The sequence below is a fragment of the Apium graveolens genome, chromosome 5 (assembly GCF_009905375.1).
Source record: "Apium graveolens cultivar Ventura chromosome 5, ASM990537v1, whole genome shotgun sequence".
In the NCBI taxonomy this organism is placed as follows: Eukaryota; Viridiplantae; Streptophyta; class Magnoliopsida; order Apiales; family Apiaceae; genus Apium; species Apium graveolens.
The window spans coordinates 135,788,681-135,812,155 of NC_133651.1; the positions used below are offsets into that span (position 1 = coordinate 135,788,681).

The window sequence follows — 23,475 nt, forward strand, 5'->3', positions numbered from 1 at the left end:
TGTTCCCAATGCTCCTAGAAAGAAATGTTATAACTGTGGAAACTCTAACCATCTTGCTTCTTTTTGCAGGAAAAATAAAGATATAAACTCTTTACCTCCTAATTCAGGAGTTAAGAGTCAGTCTGTTATTTTTAAACCACAAAATCCTTGTTTTCATTGTGGTAGTTTATGGTATTCTTTTTATACTTGTAAGGAATATCATAGTCTGTACTATGATTATTATCAAATAAAACATTCTTTGAAGAAAGTTACTTTAGTTCCTTCTAGTTTAAAGTCTAATACAAAGTCTGATATAAATTCTGATAAACAATGTTAGCATAAACTCTGAAACTAAATCCACTGCAAATGCTAACAAACTTAAAAAGGCCAAAGGATCGAAGCAAGTCTGGGTCCTTAAAACTAACCATTAGTGATCTTTGTGATTGCAGGGCAATAGGAAAAACATCCTAGTTCTGGACAATGAATGTTCAGGACATATGACTGGAAATAAAGCCCTGCTATCAGACTTTATGGAGAAAGCTGGCCCAGGGGTTTCTTATGGAGATGGCAGCATGGGAAAAACTCTGGGATATGGCAATATCAATCTTGGGAATGTCATCATTGAAACAGTAGCTCTTGTCTCAGGACTTAAAAACAATCTGCTAAGTGTGAGTCAAATCTGTGACATAGGTTATCATGTGGATTTCTTTAAAGAACACTGTGAAGTTGTAAGCAATTCTATAGGCAAAGTGGTTCTGAAAGGTTACAGGCATGGTAGCATTTATGAAGCCAAACTTTCAACAAGTTCTGATGGTTCTGCAATCTGTCTGTTGAGTAGAGCATCAATTGAAGAAAGCTGGAATTGGCACAAAAGACTCTCTCATTTAAATTTCAACAACATAAATGAGCTTGTAAAGAAAGATCTTGTGAGAGGACTGCCAAAATCAGTATTGGCTCCTGATGGCCTTTGTGATTCATGTCAAAAGGTAAAACAAAGAAAATCTTCATTCAAGAGCAAAACTGAATCCTTAATTCTTGAGCCTTATCACCTACTGCATGTTGATATATTTGCTCCAGTCAATGTCATGTCAATTGCAAAGAAGAAATATGCTATGGTTATAGTGGATGAGTTCACAAGATACACTTGGGTGTATTTCTTGCACAAGAAGAATGAAACTGCATCTACTCTAACTGATCATGTCAGATAGCTGGATAAGTTGGTGAAAGATTCTGTTAAAATCATAAGAATTCAAGAATTCAATTATGGAAGAGTTCTGCAAAGAGCATGGAATAAAGCAGGAATTTTCTGCACCTGGAACTCCACAGCAAAATGGAGTTGTAGAAAGAAAGAACAGGACTCTCATTGAAGCTGCACGAACTATGCTTGATGAAGCAAAGCTGCCAACCTACTTTTGGGCTGAAGCTGTACAGACTGCTTATTTCAGACAGAATGCTACACTCATAAATAAGCATGGAAAAACACCATATGACATGGTGAAGAAAAAGAAGCCAAATCTGAAATACTTTCATGTATTTGGATGTAAGTGTTTTGTTCTTAAGACTCATCCTGAACAGCTGTCAAAATTTGATCTAAAAGTTGATGAAGGAATTTTTGCTGGATATCCACTTTCCACAAAAGCCTTCAGAGTCTACAATTTAAGAACAAGGGTTGTCATGGAATCTTTCAATGTATCTTTTGATGATAAGAAGATTACTGGACTTGAAGATTTCAATGATCATGGTCAACTGAGATTTGAAAATAAAGATTTAAATTCTGATTCTGTAAATTCTGATGACTTAAACTCTGATCCTGTAAGTTCCGACGGGCTAAGTTCTGATGTCATTGAAACAATGGTAACAAATCCAAAGGAAAATGCACCTATCCAGAGGGAGCAAGCTGAAGATCCTACCACAACTCAAGACTCTCAAGAAGCATCAGAACCTGTCACTGGCTTTTTGAGTTATGATTCATCAAGTTCTGATGAGCTAAATTATGATAATTCTAGAAACTCTGATTCTTCAAATCTTGAAGGATCTAACTCAAATTCTGAAGTCTCAGAGAGCATAACTACAGGGGGAGCATCAGAAAATGCTGATGGAGATATCATGGATCATGGGGGAGGAACCAGTTCTAGAAATCAACTTCCATTTGCAAGGAAGTGGACCAAATCACATACACCTGACTTAATAATTGGAGATCCAGAAGCAGGTTTCAGAACTAAAACTGCCATATCAAATGAATGTCTCTATCTTTCTTTTATATCTCAGAATGAACCAAATAAAGTGGAAGAAGCTCTTCAAAATGTTGATTAGGTGCAAGCTGTGACGCCCTCCAAACCCGGGTCAGAACTTTGGGGCTCACAACATACCACAATAGTTAAACTTGTATATAAAGTATTATATGCATTGACCCTTCTGTACAAAACCACGGATCGCAACAGGTTAAAGTATGAAAACAAGCCACAACCTTATCTTTTATTATATCGTACCAAATCCCAAGTAGTTCACCTTACAACTGATAATAATATTGTTCTTACAATTTTGCATAACTCCTCTACAACATAAAGCTCTTGCTAGCTCGATCCAAATTAACCTAGAATCCTAGCTCGCACACTGGTCTGGGAATCCTCGTTACCAACAATTTCATTTCCAACTGTTGAAAACATAAATTGTTTTACAAGAGTGAGCTTACTAGCTCAGCAAGTAGTAATAGCAGCAATTAGGTTAAACATTCACCAATTGAAATGATTCAGAAGAATCAAGTTTCTGAATAAGAAATGATTATAATTGGATATTCACTTTTCATTTTAAAAACCAAGGTGAGGCTGCTGATCAGTCACGCACTAACCCTGAGCAAGGCTCCCAACTTTGCTCTATATACTGGATCTAAGGAACACATTGGCCTATTATGACCACGAATTTGGTCCGACCATGAATCTGGTCCACATTTATAAAACCATACAATTCTAAAACAATTCAAAATGATAACCAATGTAATCAATAAGCTGAATCATAAACAACCTTTATCTTGAAGCATAGGGTGATTCATAATACCATGTAGGTATAACAAGGAATTCAAAAATAAATTGGCTTTCAATCAAGGAAAGAATCAGAATGGGTTCAAGGGTTCCAAGAATTGGTCTTCTGTTAAACAAGGAATAAGGGTTGGTATATCAAACAATTCAATATCAGAAATCAGTATATGGTAGGTATGTATTTGTGGAGTAGTATCGTATGTGTTTGGATAGTATCTGAAAATTCAACAATCAATGGTTTATGAAGAACAAGGCTTATGGCACAAGATTAAGAAGAATCAGGGTTCAAGGTTACATAGTTTAAAGCACTTGCAATATAAAACAGGAATTATCTTGAATAATAGCGACATGTTATGAAAACAGTTTGAAAATATTTGCAATATATCTTGAAGAGAAGTTCAGAAGTACTTGCCTTATCATCGACGATTTCCACTTTACTTGTATTCATCTAACAGTTTTACTCATCAACCAATTTTCTTCTCTTTCTCTGCCTTATCCTTTTCTATACCTCGCTAACTCTTCTAGGCATCACAAGTATCTATCAATTATCCATACTCGTAGTATTCCAATCGTCACATATACATCATAAACTTTTATCTACCCTTCGTTTCACCCAAATCCGATTTACGGATTAAAAGTTATGACTAAAACAGTCAAACCATAACCACATAGGCATATAACACATTAATCAGTTAGCACGTAGCACATAGCATGCAAGATATTCGATCAAAATAATTTTTCAAAGGAGATTCGGGGTAAAAATGATTTTCCAGGTATTTAATACGATTTTTTGAATATTTTTCGGAATTAAAACGGGACTCCGAATCAATTTATAATTAAATAATAGGATTCGAACACCCGAATCTGACTTTAAAATAATTTTATAATAATTATCGAGCCTTGAAAATAGTTTAAAATAATATTTTAAAGCTCGAAACTATTTTTTAGAATTTTTAAATCAATTTTAAATAATTAAATATAATTAAATAATCAATTAAAATTAATTAATAACTAATTAAATTAATTAATCAACTAATATTTAAATTAATTACTAATTAAATAATTAATTATCAACTAAAATTAATTAATTATATAATTAAGATTTATTTTAGAATAAACATAATTTTCAAAATTGAAAATATTGGTTTTTGGATTTTTAAATAAATAAAAACATTTTCTGAAAATAATTTGTAAAAAGAGAATATAACTTTTATAAATTATGGGAACAGGAGTCTGATTTTGCAAGAATACAGAAAACTTGGGGGTCAAATTGCAAAAACAACATTTCAGAATTATTTTGCACAAAATAGGATTAAAGTCGAGTCAATCACGGGTTCAAAATCAACCCGAACGGGTCGATCAAGAACAGGAAGAACCCGGTCACCGGAGAATTATCCGGTGAGCTTAAGTCGGCTGATTTACGCACGGTTTAATCAGGTTTCTTGAGGGAAATCATTCCAATTCATGTCAACAATCCATAACTATTCTTATTTCTAGTTCATAACCCCTGGATCCTGACTTCCAGCCAAAACGGCCACTACTCGGGCGAAGCTCGAAGCTTCCCGGCCAGGTCGATTCCAAGCTCCATCAACACAGAAAATTACAGAAATCGACTCTCCTGGAAAAGATCAACACACTCATATCCTTACAATTAACCCAGAATCAACCAATCAAAAATTCCCAATTCTAATTAAGAACATTCATCGCCTATAAACCCTAATTTAACAATCCGAGAATCAAACAGCAATTTGAACATGTTATTGAACTCGGTTTTTGACATATTATATACCAAAATGACCAGGAAGAAAAGATCTACATGATTATGCCATCAAATCATATCAAAGACGTCAAGAACAAAAATTCCTAATTTAATCCATAATTAATTCAAATTAAAATAATTAAATAAGAAAAATACCTTGATTTCTGGGCAAAAACAAATGGTTGATTCAGAAAGAAGATTTTGAGAGCTTCATTTTGATATATTGCACGCCCGAATCGGAGTTCGATAACGCTTTCGTTCGTACATTTGATTCTCAAGAACGTGATATTAATTCAACATTTTCTCTGTGTTTTATGGGGATTTACTAACTGGTTATGATTATACGAATAAAATGAAATGATAAAAGGGCTATATATATTTTTGGAATATTGGTTCATTTTGGATCATTTTGGATCGTCTTAGGTCGTTAAATTAGTTACATAGCCGGTAAGTAACTGCAACAACGATCCGATTCGAAACCCGTATTGGATAATTATCCAAACCGGGATTCTTATAAAACATTATATATGAAAATAACGTAATAATATCCCTTCTTTCGAAAATACGGGTTTTGTTGGTTCACCGAAATGATTATTGTATCGAAAATCTTGCGCCGGGCCGCGCACGGGTCAAACCGTAATCCAGATCGAAAAAGTCAAAACACGAAAAATGTCCGGAATTACCATATTAGGTTAAGAAGGAGTTTTTGGAAGAGTTTCGTGTTGTAAAAACGTAAAAACGGTTGAAGTCGGACGATTCCCGGCTTTATAAAATAATTTTGTAATTATTCAGAAAATAATTAATAAATTCATAAATCAATATAAAGTCATATAACAATCCAAAAATTACCAGAAAAATACCGTAATTATCTATATTTTATTCTGGTCATAATAAAATTAACATACGGTTAGATATATTTGATAATGTCATGGCTAATATAATTTATGTTTAGATTTCAGATCTTACTTAACAGGACAAATCAGTACTTAACCGTTGATCAGTACTTATACTGGAAGTCAGGACTTAAGGATATCAGTACTTATATTATCAGGAGATAATCATCAGAAGTTAGATATCAGAACTTAAGTGCTGAAGGACGATCAGATAAGGACAGTAGTTGATTAAAGGAAAGAAGATCAAGATAAACATAAGAAGAGATATGCATGAAGAAGGAGTTCTGTGAAGAATGGAATACTTGGAAGAAAAGATATCTGATTGATATATTTTAGGAAGCAGAATTATATTCTATATCAATTAGCGATTATCTTGTAACTGTGTAGTATATAAACACAGACATAGGGTTTACACTATAGGTGTTATCATATTCGAGAAGATTATTCATTGTAACCCTAACAGCTCTCGTGATATTTGTTCATCACTGAGAGGTAACAGTTCCATACTGTAACAGAGTTTATTGTTTCAATAAAGTTTGTTTTCTGTTACTTAAGATTTTAAAGTTCGATTTGATTGTATTATACACTGTATTCACCCCCTCTACAGTGTGTGTGACCTAACAAGTGGTATCAGAGCCTATCTGTTAACACACATTCAGTTAAAGATCCAAACACAATCATGTCTGACATAGAAACTCCAACTAAGCCTACCAAAACTGAGGAACCACCAAAGACACAAATTCAGAATCGGTATGAGACCATCAGAGTTCCCATACTGAGACCATCAGAGTTCCCATACTGAGACCATCTGAATATCCCATATGGAAGGTGAGAATGACCATGTTCCTGGAAGCAACAGATCCAGAATACCTTGATAGAATCAAGGAAGGGCCTCACAAACCAACCAAGCTTGCTGTTGCAGTTGCAGGTGAAGCAGCAAAGACTGTACCAAAGGAAAAGAGTGATTATACTGCTGAAGATATAGCATCAATTGCTAAGGATGCTAAGGTACGACACTTACTGCATAGTGCCATTGATAATGTAATGTCAAATAGAGTAATCAACTGCAAGATTGCTAAGGAGATATGGGATGCTCTGGAAACAAGATGTCAGGGAACTGACACAATTAAGAAGAACAGGAAGACAATACTCACTCAAGAGTAAGAACACTTTGACTCAAAGACTAATGAGTCATTGAATGATCTATATGATAGATTTGTCAAACTTTTGAATGATTTGTCATTGGTTGATAAAGAGTATGATCTTGAAGATTCAAACCTTAAATTCCTGTTAGCTCTTCCTGAAATCTATGGAATGCTCAAGACTCATGAACTTGAGATGGAATAAAGAAGCAAGAGGAAAGGAGGAAAGTCAAGGACAGTTGCTCTTAAGGCTGAAGAAGAATCCCCCAAAGCAGCTTCCTCAAGGAAAGACAAGGGTAAAGCTCTTTTCATAAAGTCTGATATTGAGTCATCAAGTTCTGAAAGTGATGATGACTCAGATTCTGAAAGCTTGCCTGAGACTGATGCTGATGAGGAGATGATAAAGTTGTGTGCTCTTATGGTGAAAGAAATCACAAAGATTGCATACAGGAAGTTCAGGAAGGGAAAGAAGTTTTCCAGGAAAGGCATAAGTTCTGATAAGAAGAATTTCAGAAGATCTGAAGGCAGAGGAGGAAAGTCTGACAGAGAAGATTATACCAATGTTAAATGCTATAACTGTGGTGAGAAAGGCCACATATCTCCTGATTGCAAGAAGGTAAAGGGTGACAAAGGCAAGGCTCTTGTCACAAAGCAGAAAAGCTGGACAGACATCTCAGACTCTGAAAGTGAGGAGAACTATGCATTGATGGCAAATGCTGATAAAGAAAGTGCTGAGAGCAGTTCTGAAGCTGCTGAAACAAAGGTACCTCAGACTACTTATGCTTTTCATACTGATGATATTAATGAGTTGAGAAGATATCTTAAAACCATGTTTGTTAGTTATAGAGATCAAACTTTAACATGTGAAAGATTAACTTCTGAAAATCTTGCTTTTAAGAAAAGAAATGATTTCTTAGAAAAAGAGTTAGTAATGTTTCATCAAACTCAGTAGGATAGAGATGATGCTTTCTATGTTAGGGATGAAGTGCTAAAAATGAATGAATCTCTAAAAACTGAGTTAGAAAAGGAAAGAGAGATTATCGGGACTTGGACTAATTCTGGCAAAACAACTCAAAATTTGCTAAGTAGTGGAAACTGGAAAGAGGGCTTAGGTTATGGAGAGGATAAGAATGATAAAGCAACTGAAGGAATTAAGCCTGTTGTTAAGCAAAAGCCAAAGTTAAAACCTGTTAAGTTTGTAACTGTAAAGTCTGAAAATGAGAAATTAGAAGTTAAAGAGGAATTAACTTCTGAAAAACTAAAACAGGAAAAGACAGCTGAAGTAAACATAGGCTTAATGACAAAGAAGCAGCTTAAGCATAAGCTGAAAGATGTTAAGAATGCAAACAAGGTAAAATCACCTAGGAAAAATAGGAATGGAAAGGAAGGTGTGAATAAAAGCAATGATTATAAACCTGTTCCTGATGCTCCTAGGAAAACATGTCATAACTGTGGAAGTTCTAAACATCTGGCTTCTTTTTGCAGAAAGAATAAGAATGTTAACTCCTTACCTTCAAAATCAGGAGTTAAGAGTCAGTCTGTTAGATACAAACCACAAAATCCTTGTTTTCATTGTGGTAGTTTATGGCATTCCATTTATACTTGTAAGGAATATCATAGTTTGTACTATGATTATTATCAAATAAAACCTTCTTTGAAGAAAGTTTCCATTGTTCCTTCTAGTGTAAATTCTGATTCAAAGTCTGATAATGTAAGTTCTGACAAGAAAAATGTTAACATAAACTCTGATGCTAAATCCGCTGCAAATGTTAACAAACTTAATAAGACCAAAGGATCCAAGCAAGTCTGGGTCCTTAAAACTAATAATTAGTGGTCTTTGTGATTGCAGGGCAACAGGAAAAATATTCTAGTTCTGGACAGTGGATGTTCAGGACATATAACTGGAAATAAGGCCCTGCTATCAGACTTTGTGGAGAAAGCTGGCCCAAGTGTTTCCTTTGGAGATGGCAACATTGGAAAAATATTGGGATATGGCAATATCAATCTTGGGAATGTCATAATTAAAGATGTAGCTCTGGTCTCAGGACTTAAACACAATCTGCTGAGTATAAGTCAAATCTGTGACAGAGGTTGTCATGTTGATTTCTTTGAAGAACACTGTGAAATTGTGAGTAAATCTAAAGGCAAAGTTGTTCTGAAAGGATACAGGCGTGGTAACATTTATGAAGCTAAGCTTTCAACAAGTACTGATGGTTCTGCAATATGTCTGATGAGTAGAGCATCAATTGAAGAAAGCTGGAATTGGCACAAGAAACTCTCTCATTTAAATTTCAACAATATAAATGAACTGGTCAAGAAAGATCTTGTGAGAGGACTGCCAAAGTCAGTATTTGCTCCTAATGGTCTTTGTGATTCCTGTCAGAAGGCCAAACAAAGAAAATCTTCATTCAAGAGCAAGACTGAATCATCAATTCTTGAGCCTTATCATCTACTACATGTTGATCTATTTGGTCCAGTGAATGTCATGTCTATTGCAAAGAAGAAATATGCGTTGGTCATAGTGGATGAGTTCACCAGATACGCATTGGTGTATTTCTTGCACACAAAAAGTGAAACTGCATCTATCTTGATTGATCATGTCAAACATCTGGATAAATTGGTCAAAGATTCTGTGAAAATCTTAAGGAGTGATAATGGCACTGAGTTCAAAAATTTGATGATGGAAGAGTTCTGCAAAAACCATGGAATAAAGCAGGAATTTTCTGCTCCTGGAACTCAACAGCAAAATGGAGTTGTTGAAAGGAAGAATAGAACTCTCATTGAAGCTGCACGTACAATGCTTGAAGAAGCAAAGCTTCCAACCTATTTCTGGGCTGAAGCTATGCAGACTGCTTGTTTTACTCAAAATGCAACACTTATTAACAAGCATGGAAAAACACCATATGAGATGGTGAAGAAAAAGAAGCCAAATCTGAAGTACTTTCATGTATTTGGATGCAAGTGTTTTGTTCTCAAGACTCATCCTGAACAGCTATTCAAGTTTGATCTAAAAGCTGATGAAGGAATCTTTGTTGGATATCCACTTTCCACAAAAGCCTTCAGAGTCTATAATTTGAGAACAAAAGTGGTCATGGAATCTATCAATGTCTCTTTTGATGACAAGAAGATTACTGGTCTTGAAGATTTCATTGATCATGATCAGCTGAGATTTGAAAATGAAGACTCAAATTCTGATACTGAAAATCCTGACAGTCTAAGTCATGATACTGTAAACTCTGATGGATTAAACTCTGATGTTATTGAAGCTGTGGTGACTACGTCAAAGGAAGATGCACCAATGCAGGGGGAGCATACTCAAGATCCTACCACATCTCAAGAAACATCAGAACATACATCTGGCTCTTCAAGTTCTGATTCGTCAAGTTCTGATAAGCCAAGTTCTGATAGTGCTGAAAATCTAAATTCTGAAGAATCCAACTCAGAGAGCATAGTTTCAGGGGGAGCATCAGAAAATGAAAATGAAGACAGCATGGATCATGGGGGAGCATCCAGTTCTAGAGAAAACCTTCCATCTGCAAGGAAGTGGACAAAGTCACACACACCTGATTTGATAATTGGAAATCCTGATGCAGGTGTCAGAACTAGAACAGGTACTTCAAATGAATGTCTTTACAATTCTTTTCTCTCTCAGACTGAGCCAAAGAAAGTGGAAGAAGCTCTTCAAGATGCTGATTGGGTGCAAGCAATGCAGGAAGTGTTAAATGAATTTGAAAGAAACAAAGTTTGGACCCTAGTGCCAAGACCAAAGAATAGATCTGTTGTTGGTACAAAGTGGATATTCAGAAACAAAACTGACAGTGATGGCATAATTATAAGGAATAAGGCAAGGCTGGTTGCAAAAGGATATTCTCAACAGGAGGGAATTGACTATGATGAAACATTTGCACCAGTTGCTAGGTTAGAAGCCATAAGGATATTTTTGGCTTATGCTGCTCGCAAGAAGTTTAAAGTTTTTCAAATGGATGTGAAAAGTTCTTTTCTCAATGGAGAATTGGAGGAGGGAGTATATGTTGAACAGCCTCCAGGCTTTGTAGATTCCAAACATCCAGATTATGTCTACAGGCTTGATAAAGCACTTTATGGACTTAAGCAAGCTCCTAGAGCATGGTATAAGACTTTAGCTCAGTTTTTTCTGGAAAGTGGATTCAACAGAGGAACAATAGACAAAACACTGTTCTACCTCAACCATGGAAAGGACTTACTTCTCGTACAGATTTATGTTGATGATATCATTTTTGGGTCTATAAATGACAGACTTTGCAAGAAGTTTGCCAAACTGATGCAGTCAAGATATCAGATGAGTATGATGGGGGAACTTAGCTATTTTCTGGGCTTTCAAGTCAAGCAGAATGAAGAAGGCACTTTTATTTGTCAAACTAAGTACACCAGAAACTTGCTAAAGAAATTCGGAATGTAAGATTGTTCAAGTGCATCCACTCCCATGGCCACTGTAATAAAACTGGATAAGGATACTGGTAAATCAGTAGATATTACTGATTACAGAGGTATGATTGGCTCTCTACTCTATCTAACTGCTAGTAGACCTGATATCATGTATGCTACATGTCTTTGTGCAAGATTTCAAGCAGATCCAAGAGAACCTCACTTAACAGCTATGAAAAGAATTTTTAAGTATCTTAAAGGAATAGCTGATCTGGGATTGTGGTATCCTAGAGAATCAGATTTTAAACTAATAGGTTACTCAGATGCAGATTTTGCAGGTTGCAAAATTGACAGGAAAAGCACAAGTGGAAGCTGCCAATTTCTTAGAGGCAGATTGGTTTCTTGGTTCAGCAAGAAACAAAAGTCAATTTCCACATCAACTGCAGAAGCAGAGTATATTACTGCAGGAAGCTGTTGTGCACAGATTCTTTGGATGAAGAATCAGTTACTGGATTATGGGTTAATATATTTCAAAATCCCTATTTACTGTGATAATGAAAGTGTTATTTCTATGACAGGTAATCCAGTTCAACACTCTATGACAAAGTACATCAGCATCAGGTACCACTTCATAAGGGAACATGTGGATGAAGGTACAGTGGAATTGCACTTTGTTCCAACAGATCAACAACTAGCAGATATCTTCACAAAACCACTGTGTGAAGCCACTTTTACAAGATTGGTAAATGAACTTGGAATGGTTTCAGGTTCTTTTTCTAAATCTATCTAGTTTTGTTCTGTTTCATTAGACTTTATGATCAGTATTTACAGAATGTAATCTCTTTGTGTATTCTATGATTAATTGAAATATGCGTTCAAGTACTGATTGTTGTCTGATATATGGTTCTAAACTCTGATAAGTGATATGTCTGTTTAAATAACTATTCAATCCTATGAGGATAACTATGCTAGATACTGACCTAGTAGTCTTCAATAAACAAATGATCCCATGTAAGAAGTAATTATTTCTGTGGAAATCTTATGACACAAGCAAATTCTGATAATTGAGCTTAGTTGAGTTTACTTTATTTATCTTATTACTAAGTCACAAATTAAAATAATACTACTCATCTGTTAAGTTCTGATACTAGTAAATCTGCTGAATGAACTAAGTGCTGATAAACCTCAATTATAAAAAGAAAAAGCAAAAAGATCAAAGAATAAAATCAGGTACTCCTTTGAGATCTAGAGTAAAAATGTGGAAGGGACGACCCAAGTGCATTGCTGGTATTAAGTAAATATGCATTAGGAAAGCAAAATCTTTTCTTGGTGACTTTTCACACTCTATGATTACTGGAGAAATACTCTGATAATAGCATAAATTCTGATAAGCAGTCGTGACTCACTTACACTGAGAAGCCACTGTAAAATAGAATTTAAAAAGATGCATAAAATTAGCACAAAACAGTTGAGGTGGACTCAAGCATGAACTCATTCATTAGTAGGTTTCAGGATAATGACAGCTCTTTAGCAAAATTTTAGTTATGCCTTATTTCTAAGATGTACTGAAGTGAATCAGACTTTACTCCTTGTCTGAAATTTAGCTTAATGCACACACTAATCACTCCATCTGAATGATGAAAATTACTGTGGTGGTCTATGTTGTTTTAGATAAACAGTCATTGTGTCATTTTGCACTAACTCTGAGGACAAGTTCTGGTTGCATATTCTGACGATTAAGTTCTGAAGAGTATAACTCAGAACTTGTATGAGGATTTACTCAGATAGGCATTCCTTTTTTGAGTTAAGAAATTATGTTCTGATGACTGTTAAGATCTGATATAAGTCTAAGTTCTGATATTACAGTCTAATTCTTTACTTGACTTATCTGTGGATAAAATTTGATAACAGTCTCGGTTCAAACTAGAATATGTTGAAGTGGAAGATTAATAGTCACTATGGTTAGGGTTAATGGTATTCGTACTTGAACAGTCCACTTTTACTTGTTTCTTGTGCGTATTCAACCATGTTTTCTCCTTCCAATGAATGTTATTCTTTTTCCAAGTCTGGGGAGACGAGGTAGAATTAATTCTACCTGTCAGCATTAAATACTTTTACGTCTCCTGGCATTCTCTTGCCTATATAAGCAGCCACTTCACATCAGCCTTCCCATCAAATTCTTTCTCACAAACTTACCTTCATACTTTTTCTTTCAAAAACACAATGGTCAGATATAACATGTTTTTGAACTACCAAAACTTCAATATGGAGCTAAGCTGTGCCGACTGGCAGCAGGAATGGCACGTCACGGCCATTCCTGAGGAGATATGGGACTCTGTCCCACAGGAGGTACTGACCCACCTTCTGTTCTTCTATATGGACTACCATCGCTATCTGAAGCGATTGGAGGAGGAAAGGCTGGAAGCTCTCCGCCAGCAAGAGCGAATCATCCGACTCGCCATTCTGTTTGTCGAGAGTAGGAAGAAGAAATGATTTAATCTTGTCTTCTTCCTATTTTTCTTCATCATCAGCCTTGCCCTGCTTCTTGAGCTAGGACAAAGGCTGTTGACGTTAGGTTTAGTAGCTTAGGGAAATCTTTTATAAGTACTGATGTAATTTCAATTTCATGAATGTATTCTCTTGATATATTAATGAAATTTGTTTTTGTTTCAAGATTTTGTCTCTAAGTTATTTTGTAATGCATTGGTAAATCCTGATTTATTCATATTCTGATGACCATATAAATTCTGTTTTAATTTAAGTTCTGATTTTTCTTTATCAGCACTTACTCATCTAATTTATCTTGGTCATTTTCACGTGATTTATTTTCAGAATATTAATGATGCAGTGAAAAATAATTAAATCAGTGGGAACGGTTTCAATTTTGAATTAAAACTGTTTCACCTTGATTAATGGTATATCTGGGTAAGTGGAACGGTTTTCCCTTGAAAACAGGCATGTGGGTAAGTAATGATTACTGTTTTCTCGAGCCCAGTAACTATCCGTTATTACTGCATGTCTGACAGGTGTCCCAACGGTTACTTTTTATGTATAAGTAACAGAGAGAAAAGATTGTCAAATCTTTTATTTACTTTTCTCTTTTATCTCTCTCTCTTTACTTTCATCCTTTCTCATCTACTGACAATTTTTCATACAGACATTTTATCAAACACAATACAGGCAACCGTATTTCTCTCAAATTTTAATGGCACCCAAGGACATAATCTTCCATGGAGAAAAGTTTGTTCCTAACAACTTCTCTTCTATACTCAACACGTCAGAGGCACCCTCTGAACTTCATTTCATTCAGGACTTTCTCACTAATTCTGATATTAGGTACGCTTTAACTGAGCCTGAATCAGTCTCTGGAGTTCAAGTATTGGAGTTCTGGAGGAGTGGAATATATGATGATGGTGGTGCTCAAGGGTCCCTGAGTATTATCTTTTCATCAGGGGAAAATGAGTATGTTGTAACTTTGTCTACGGTTCGACAAGCACTGCAGCTACCTGAGAACTGTGTTTATTCTACGGTCGTCGAACCAGTTCTTCAGAACATGATGGCCAGTCTGGGTTATGAAGGAACATTGGCAAAACTTGGCAAGTTGAAGAGATCTTTCATGAGGAGGGAATGAAGTTTCTTCTTTGACTGCATTACCAAGGCTTTCGCCAATAAATGCTCAAATTTCGATGCAATTCCCATATTCAGCCAACAAATCGGGTATGCTCTTATAAATCAAACTGATTTTGATTATGCAAGTGCTGTCTTAGGTTTTATTGGGGATAGGATGACAGAATATCGAAATACTGTATATTTTACCAGATTCTGTCAGCTTATTTATAAGTTTTGTTGTAATCAGCCCCAAAATTTTGGTGATTTAATTACATCCTTCAGAATTGCTAAACGAGCTTTCACTGACTTATTATCTACTGATAATAAGAAGGCTGTGTTAAGACCCCTCTTAATACCTTTATCTGTCAAACAAGCCTTAATCACCTATGACCCTGTTAAGTACACTGCACTTTTTCCTGATGTTCAACCATCAGAACCTCATCCCTCAACATCAACTGTGAAACCTTCTTCTTCTAAATCTAAGAAGAAAAAGAATGTTCCTAAAACACTTCAGAAGAAAAGGAAGTTTGTCTTGAGAGATGAATCTGATACTGAGGAACAGGTTCCTTCTTCAGAACCTGTTAAAAGTGAAGCTGAGAAAGAGACTTCTCAGAGGGATTCTGGAATTGGGGGATCTGATAAGTGGCATTTTATACCACTTAGAACGTCTTAAAATGACTTAAATTGGTGTCTTGAAATCAAGTATTTTGTGTATTTGATGCGTTTTTCTAGTGTTTATGCATTTCAGGGTATTAGTTGCATTTCGGGGGAGGAATCATCAAGAATAAGCCTTGGCATGTGTTCACCATTGCGAGAGCAAAGGAATGGGCAGATTGCGGCGAAGAAACGGAGCAAACCTGGATTTTTTCCAGTAAAGGCCTGCGCGCCCGCGCAGCAATGCTGAGCGGCCGCGCAGCAACCTGCGCGCCCGCGCAGCTATGCTGAGCGGCCGCGCAGGGTCGGGAAAAAATACAAATTATTTTAGACTTCTACTTCTGTTTGGCTTCCAACTTCTATGTAATCTGAGTTTTATGGGACTATTATATAGGTAGATTTGAGACGTTTTCACAGAGAGTATTAAGGGGATTATGTTTTAGATTGTGTTTTACGCAAGAAGCGAAGGAGATAAGGAAGAAGACCGATTTAGCACACCGCAACGAAGAGGAAGCATATATTCTTGTGATTCTTGTTTCGTTGTAACGTTGGATGCTAGTTTTCTTGCTTTGACTTATTTACTCTTGTGACGTACTCTGTTTTAATATAATTAGTTTAGTTATTATTTTCTTGTGTTTGTTTGTCATGATTTCATATGAACCCATGATGGCGATAAGTTCTATTATGGGCTAATCGTGATCATGGGGTTGCAGCGGATTTATTATGGAATTCTTTAGTTAATTGTTTAATATTTTAGTGTGTGATGATTGCATGATATCTAGTATTGGTTGTGCGTATTCGTCTTATGTGCGTCGCGAACATATAAGATGGGGTGTTAATCTCTTTTGAAGCGACGGTGGATCTTGAGATTTAGAACTTGCCATGCTAGCATAGGTTCATGTACATTGAGCATGATTAGTGGGTAACTCTAACAGTTTTATTTGCCCTATGTAATCAAAAAGGAATAACTTGTGCTTAAATCGTTGTGTTGTCAATTTCTGTAGACATATAGGAACTCAACATAATTGATGACTATTCAACTTCTATCTTAATTGTGGATGCTTGGTAGAATGGTATTAGTATAATGAAAGTTGGCTTTTATCAGTTTCGTGTTATTCGATTAATATCATCACTGTCACATGCTAAAGGTAATAACAATGGCTATAGAAGGAAGTAATAATGAAGTTGTGATCTCATGAGTGTTTTATTATTGATAAATTGAAGTGTTAGTTAAGTGGTTAATTGAGTAGTTAATTATAGTTAATATTTAATCAACAATTTTAAGTGTTATTATCTTAACATTGAGAAGTAATCATACATTGGTGAGTGAGTTTAATTAGACAATAATTTAGTCTGAGTCTCTGAGGGAACGAACTAGAAAGTATTCTATATTACTTGCGAACGCGTATACTTGCGTGAATATTAGTGCGTGTTTTCGCCCTAAAAAGTTTTTGGCGCCGCTGCCGGGGACTCGGCGTATTTGTTTAGTTTATGTACTTACCATCATTGGTCATTAGGACTCAGTGATTAGGACGTAGTAGTTACTTACTCTTTTCGGTTGTGTTTCAGGTACTTTAGCAAGCGTTTATGCAAACTTGTTCTCGTGCTCGCAAGAGGACTTTAGATACAGCTGAGGAGACATACAAAGTTCTTGATATTCCGGAGAAGTTAGATTTTGAGGATTCGGATTCAGGAACTGAGCAGAAAGAACCAGTAAACATGGGAGATCGTATTGTTCAAGCTGATCCAGCTCTTATGGATTTTTCTCGGCCTAAAATTGATGACATTCAGTCAAGCATCCTTCATCCGGCTATTCAAGCTAACACCTTTGAAATCAAGCCGGGCACTATTCAGATGGTGCAGAATTCTGTTTCTTTTGGAGGAGCGGCAACTGAAGACCCCAACATGCACATAAGGAATTTTGTCGAGATCTGTAGCACTTTTAAGTATAATGGCGTGACTGATGAGGCTATCAAGGTGAGGCTTTTCCCATTCTCACTGAGGGATAAGGCTAAAGACTGGTTACATTCTGAACCAGCTGGGTCCATCACTACGTGGCAAGATCTTGCGCAAAAGTTTCTGGTGAAGTTTTATCCAATGGCAAAGACTGCTGCTATGAGGAGTGCTCTTACTCAGTTTGCGCAGCAACCTACAGAATCTATGTACGAGGCTTGGGAACGCTACAAGGAAATGTTGAGAAAATGTCCACATCATGGAATGCCGGATTGGATGGTGATCACTGGTTTTTATAATGGTTTGGGGGCCCAATCTCGGCCCATGCTCGATGCAGCAGCTGGAGGAGCCTTATGGGCTAAAAGCTATACTGAGGCGTATAATCTTATAGAGACGATGGCTGCAAATGAGCATCAAAACCAAACTCAGAGGATGACGTCAGGCAAGGTCGCAGGTATTCTGGAAGTTGATGCAGCCACCGCTATTGCAGCCCAGCTCCAAGCGCTATCAATGAAGGTTGATTCTCTGGCTACGTATGGAGTTAATCAAATAGCTATGGTTTGTGAGCTTTGTGCAGGTTCTCATGCTACGGATCAGTGTTCTCTTGTCAACGAATCTGTTCAGTATGTGAATAATTATCAGCGACAACAGCAGCCTGTGCCAGCGACCTATCATCCTAATAACAGAAATCATCCAAATTTCAGCTGGGGGAATAATCAGAATGCTATTCAACCACCATATCAGCAAGGAGTGAGTAAACAGTTTAACCCACCTGGATTCCAGCAACCACAGCAGTATGCTACAAAGCAATCATATCCTCAACAGGGAAGTGCAGCTGCACCTACTAGTGCTGATTTTGAGGAACTTAAGATGTTGTGCAAGAGTCAGGTGGTTTCTATCAAGACCTTGGAAAATCAAATCGGTCAATTAGCCAATGTAGTGCTCAATCGTCAACCTGGCACTCTTCCCAGTGACACGGAAGTACCAGGCAGGAAGGAAGCTAAAGAGCAAGTCAAGGCTATTACCTTAAGGTCTGGAAAAGTAGCTGAGGCTGAAAAGGCAAAAGAAGTAGAAGCTGAAATTAGAGAAGAAGAATCTAAGCAAAAGGAGAAAGCGGCGGAACCAAGGAAGACTACTGTTGAACACACTCTACCTGAGGCTAATACAGGGGAGAAACAGCTCTATCCTCCACCACCTTTTCCTAAGAGATTGCAGCAACAAAAGCTGGATATACAGTTCGGGAAGTTTCTGGAGGTGTTCAAGAAACTTCACATCAATATACCTTTCGCTGAGGCTCTGGAACAAATGCCTAGTTATGCGAAGTTTATAAAGACTATTCTTTCAAGGAAGGTGAAATTGGATGACCTTGAAACCGTTGCTCTCACGGAAGAATGCAGCGCTGTTTTGCAACAAAAGTTACCACCAAAACTGAAAGATCCAGGAAGCTTCACCATTCCTTGCACCATTGGCAATCTAACTTTTGACAAGTGCTTTCGTGATTTGGGAGCAAGCATTAATCTGATGCCGTTGTCGATCTTTAAAAAGCTGGATCTGCCTGATCCAAAACCCACATACATGTCACTACAATTGGCGGACCGTTCCATTACTTACCCATGGGGCATAGTTGAGGATGTGCTCGTCAAGGTGGATAAGCTCTTCTTTCCAGCAGATTTTGTTATTCTGAATTTTGAGGAAGATAAGAAGATTCCCATAATCTTGGGAAGGCCTTTCTTGGCTACTGGCCGTACCTTGATAGATGTGCAAAAAGGTGAACTTACTATGCGGGTCCAAGATCAGGATGTGACCTTCAATGTATTCAAGGCAATGAAATTCCCTACAGAAGATGAGGAGTGCTTAAAAGTGGATGTGATTGATACTGCGGTTACTTCGGAACTCGATCACATGCTAATGTCTGATGCATTGGAAAAGGCCTTATTGGGGGATTTTGACAGCGATGATGAAGATAGCAACGAGCAATTACAATATCTGAACGCTTCTCCATGGAAGCGAAAGCTGGACATACCATTTGAATCTCTTGGTACTTCTGACCTTAAGAATGCTGAAGGGAAGCTCAAACCATCAATATAGGAAGCACCTACCTTGGAGCTCAAACCATTACCTGAACACTTGAGGTATGCTTTTTTAGGTGATTCATTTATGTTACCTGTTATTATTTCATCTGACCTTTCAGGTAGTGAGGAAGACAAGCTCTTAAGGATTTTGAGAGAATTCAAATCAGCTATAGGATGGACCATAGCAGACATCAAGGGGATAAGTCCTTCATATTGTATGCATAAAATTCTGCTAGAGGAAGGTAGTAAGCCAACTGTGGAACAGCAACGAAGACTGAATCCCATCATGAAGGAGGTGGTGAAGAAAGAAATTCTGAAATGGCTAGATGCAGGCATCATTTATCCTATTTCTGACAGCTCGTGGGTGAGCCCCGTACAATGTGTACCTAATAAGGGAGGTATCACTGTGGTCGCAAATGAAAAGAATGAGCTCATCCCTACTCAAACAGTTACAGGATGGAGAGTATGCATGGATTATAGAAAATTGAACAAATCCACAAGGAAGGATCACTTCCCCCTTCCATTTATTGATCAAATGCTTGACAGATTAGCGGGTCATGAGTATTTTTGTCTTCTGGATGGTTATTCCGGGTATAATCAGATTTGTATTGCACCAGAGGATCAGGAAAAGACTACCTTCACTTGTCCATTTGGCACATTTGCTTTTCACAGAGTTTCGTTTGGGTTATGTGGCGCCCCTGCCACTTTTCAGAGATGTATGATGGCTATATTCTCTGACATGATTGGAAATAACGTCGAAGTGTTCATGGATGACTTCTCCGTTTTTGGACACTCATATGATGAATGTTTGAATAATCTGCGCGCCGTACTCAAAAGATGCGTGGAAACTAATTTGGTGCTTAATTGGGAGAAATGTCATTTTATGGTGCGTAAAGGCATTATCCTTGGGCATAAGGTCTCTAGCAAGGGTCTAGAGGTGGACAAGGCCAAGGTGGGAGTCATTGAAAATCTTCCCCCACCTAATTCTGTGAAAGGAATCCGTAGTTTTCTTGGTCATGCGGGTTTTTATCGGTGATTCATCAAGGACTTTTCAAAGATATCTAAGCCGTTGTGCAATTTGCTTGAGAAAGATGTGCCGTTCAAATTTGATGATGAATGTTTGGCAGCATTCGAGACTCTCAAGAAGAGTTTGATCACTGCACCAGTTATTACAGCACCAGATTGGACAGAACCGTTTGAGATGATGTGTGATGCGAGTGATTATGCGGTAGGTGCAGTTCTGGGACAGCGCAAGAAAAATCTCTTCCATGTGGTCTACTATGCGAGTACGACTTTAAATGGTGCCCAATTGAACTACACCACTACTGAGAAGGAGCTTTTGGCTATAGTCTTTGGCTTTGAGAAATTTTGATCTTATCTGCTTGGTACAAAAGTAACAGTATTCACTGATCATGTAGCTATTCGCTATCTGGTTTCTAAGAAGGATTCGAAGCCGAGACTCATTCGTTGGGTGCTTTTACTTCAGGATTTTGAGTTAGAGATCAAAGATAGAAAAGGTACTGAGAATTAAGTAGCTGACCATCTCTCTAGGTTGGAGAATCCCGATTCTACTTCACAAGATAGGACGTTAATCAATGAATCTTTTCCGGATGAGCAGTTATTTGCAATTCAGGAGGAAGAACCATGGTTTGCAGATATTGTAAACTATCTTGTCAGCAATATAATGCCTCTTAATTTGACATCCGCTCAAAAGAAGAAGTTTCTGCATGAGGTGAATTGGTATATGTGGGATGAACCATATTTGTTTAGACAGGGAGCTGACCAGATCATCAGGAGATGTATCCCGTTCTGTGAGACGGAGGGGATATTACGAGACTGCCATTCCACGGTTTATGGTGGACACTATGGAGGTGAGAAGACGGTAGCTCGTATTCTGCAAGCAGGTTTTTTCTGGCCTACTTTGTTCAAGGATGCTCATCAGTTAGTTTTAAGGTGTGATCGTTGCCAAAGAGTGGGAAATTTGTCAAGGAAGGATGAGATGCCATTAAATGTGATGCTTGAAGTCGAGGTCTTTGATGTGTGGGGAATCGATTTCATGGGGCCTTTTATCGCGTCTTGGAATAATCAGTACATCTTGCTGGCAGTCGATTATGTCTCAAAATGGGTCGAAGTTAAAGCTTTACCGACAAATGATGCAAAGGTAGTGCTAAATTTTCTTCATAAGCAAATTTTCACAAGGTTTGGAACACCTCGGGTAATCATAAGTGATGAAGGATCGCATTTTTGCTACCGTAAGTTCACTTCTATGATGCAGCGTTATAATGTGAATCATCGAGTAGCTACTGCCTATCATCCGCAAACAAATGGTCAAGCAAAAGTGTCTAACAGAGAGATAAAGCGCATTCTAGAGAAGGTTGTTTGTCCGTCAAGGAAGGATTGGTCTTTAAAGCTCGATGAAGCTGTTTGGGCTTACAGAACAGCATACAAAACTCCACTAGGGATGTCACCGTTTCAGTTGGTGTACGGTAAGGGATGTCATCTACCAGCGGAGCTTGAGCATAAGGCCTACTGGGCATTGAAGAAATTGAACCTGGATTTAGATGCAGCTGGTAAGAAAAGAATGCTTCAGCTTAATGAACTTGATGAATTTCGACTTCAAGCGTACGAGAATAACAAAATGTATAAGGAAAAGGTGAAGAGGTGGCACGATAGGAAGCTACATCCTAAGTTATTTGTGCCAGGGCAACAAGTTCTTTTATTCAACTCTCGGCTCTGACTTTTTCCTGGGAAGTTGAAATCAAGGTGGTCTGGACCTTTTATTGTCAAAACTGTGTTTCCACATGGAGCGGTGGAAATTTTTGAGAATGATTCGGACCAAGCATTCAAGGTTAACGGTCAGCGGTTGAAGCACTACTATGGGGACATGGCAAACCGAGAGGTGGTTAGTGCCATTTTGTTGACTACTTAAGAAAGGTACGGAACGTCAAGCTAATGACGAAAAAGAAGCGCTGCGTGGGAGGCAACCCATGAATTGTTGTTACAGGAACCCTTAGAAGTTAATAACCTATCCAAAAACACAAAAAAATCAGAAAACAGGGGCTGAAATTTTTTTTTTCCAGAGACCCTCTGCGCGCCCGCGCAGCTATGCTGAGCGGCCGCGCAGCTTGCTGCGCGCCCGCGCAGAAATGCTGAGCAGCCGCACATGGGTCGAGTTCCAGAAAATTTTTTACAGTTCAGAAAAAAAAGAAAAAAAAAACAAACAAAAACACAAAAACAGTTTTAGCCCATAAACCCACGAATTGTTCCCACTACCCCATCATTTTAGCCCATAATTCCCAAACCCTAATTTAATCCACACCCTATATATACATACACCTATCCTACATATCTCCCACAAAACTTCCTACACTTAAACCCTCTCACAAATATCAAAAATCAGTTCTTACACACTTCTATTCACGAATCAATGGCACCCAAGAGTGCACGCACTATTGACAGCAGCAGCACAGTTCCTACTGCTGATTCATCGAGGGGCACTGCTGCAAGGCCTCGGTTAACTGACAGAGCTGCGGAGGAGGAGTACACTAGGCTGTTGGGGAAGCCGATTCTGAAGGAGAGGGGGTTTTTACCATCAGGGAGGGATGGTGAGTTGTTGCCCATGATTGCAGAGAAGGGGTGGATAGCTTTTTGTGAGTCACTCGAAGCAGTACCGATGAGCGTTGTTCGCGAGTTCTACGCGAACGCGAAGGCTGAAAAGAATGGGTTTTCTGTAGTCCGTGGGCTGACGGTTGATTATCATCCTACGGTGATTCGCCGTGTGATTGGACAGCGAGAGAGGAAGCCCGAGGAGGAGAACTGGAATGAAAAGACTGCTGAGGATTTTGACTTGGATTTGATTTGTGCGACTCTCTGTCGACCGGGCACAGTTTGGAACCGCAGTCCAGCCAATAATGAGTATCGTCACTTTCTGGTGATCGCCATGAATAGGTATGCCCGTGCATGGAATGCATTTAT

General features: G+C 37.7%; 1 non-coding gene across 1 annotated transcript; it reads right to left on the minus strand.

Annotated features, from left to right (window-relative positions):
* Positions 1-17,587: 17,587 nt before the first annotated feature.
* Positions 17,588-17,694, minus strand: LOC141662664 (small nucleolar RNA R71). The gene has a single exon (XR_012550767.1). It is a non-coding gene; the product is annotated as a small nucleolar RNA R71 (small nucleolar RNA).
* Between the last annotated feature and the right edge of the window lie 5,781 nt (positions 17,695-23,475).